The sequence below is a fragment of the Propithecus coquereli genome, unplaced genomic scaffold (genome assembly GCF_000956105.1).
Source record: "Propithecus coquereli isolate 6110/MARCELLA unplaced genomic scaffold, Pcoq_1.0 Scaffold117, whole genome shotgun sequence".
Classification (NCBI taxonomy): Eukaryota; Metazoa; Chordata; class Mammalia; order Primates; family Indriidae; genus Propithecus; species Propithecus coquereli.
Genome location: NW_012135747.1, coordinates 1,685,609 through 1,687,226, shown reverse-complemented (window position 1 = coordinate 1,687,226; position 1,618 = coordinate 1,685,609).

The following is a 1,618-nucleotide window of genomic DNA, read 5'->3' as shown; positions in this document are numbered from 1 at the left end:
ATTTAAATACATTTGAGCTTAATTTAATGCGTAATGTTTAGGGAGCTTTGGGAAAAGGTATTGAATTCTTGCCCTACAATATGGTGTTTTTTGTTTGTAGGAGTTTGCTATTTGTCGGGAAGTACCTGTGTTGTATGAGCTAAATGAGGCCCTATAAATCAGTATTCCTAGTAGTAGAATGTATAGGTTGCTGCTTGCTCTGTTGAGATTTTGCCTGGTCCAGTGCTCTGTATTATAATAGGTTTAACTTTATTATTTTGTTTAGATTGTATTAGATTTCAGGAATTCTATTTCTAGGAATTTATCCTAAGGAGATAATCAAGAAGTATGCAGAGCTTTATGAATAAGTATTCTTATCACAGTAATATTGTTGCTAATAGCAAAAAATTTAAACATTCTAAATGTCTGATAGTAGGCAATTAGTTTAATAAGATATGCTATCTGTACAATAGAATACAGTGATCCCAAGGGATATACAAGAATACTAGAAAGATAGTCTATTTTGTTTAAAAAGGAGGTTATAAAACAGTATGTACAGTATGATCTTATTGCTGTTGAAAAATTTTTTATGTGGATAGAGTGAGGATTGGAGGAGTATGTTTCATATGTGGCTTTAGCTGAGTGGATTATATAATGGAAAATTTTTAAATTTGTTTCTGTTTGTGGTTTCTAAAATTTCTACAATGAAAGTATTACTTTTGTAATAATTTTTGTTCTTTTAATCTTAAAAAGATAACAGCATTGAGGTTTGTTTAAATGGCTTACAATTTGAATTTGAAATTATTTCTTTTATCTGGTTCCCAGTTTGAAAATTGCTGTTGTGTGTGGTTCTGAAACTACTTTCTTTAAACACATGGGTAATAAAGTTTACTGGGTAGACATATTGTCTTTGTTGTGTATACACCTTGACTAGTACACAAAGTTTACAATAAATGTTAAATGATAACATCATGGTAACTTGCGTATATGTTAAAGAAGTCTTTAAGTTTACAGGAACTTTCCCCTATGTTAGCGACCTAAAAAAAAAGCTTTTTAAAGCCATAGAATAAATTTTTAACTTTTACTTTTTGAAAAAGTACACTTTCCTCGTTATATAATTTAGCTTAGTTCACAGGCTTATGTTTATCTTTATAATTAATATTGTCTATATAAGTATGGTTTAGATTATTAAATAACTTTTATAACATCTTAGTCAAATGAAGATATAAATTTATGTGGTAGAGGTATTTCTAAAGGGAGTTTTATGGGTGAGTTAAACATTTAAAAATTTACTAAGGGAAAATCTATTAAGTAAGCTTGCTATTTAAAGGGATACTTTTTGAAATTAAAAGAATTTCCCACTAATTTTGCTTGTGAGTTAATCTATACAATTTTTGTAAGTACTAACTAAAGTTAATTTGTTTAGTAAAATTAAAAATGATAAATGAGGAAGAGTTGAGTATAAACTATATTATTTAAAACTTTGCTTTCAATTTGACAGACCCTAACACGTGAACAGAAAGAGGGAGCCTTCTCCAATTTTCCTATTTCTGAAGAAACTATAAAGCTTCTGAAAGGTACTGTGAATCTTAATGGGTATGTAACTGAAAATCTACTAATAGATTTTGTAGAACTCTCA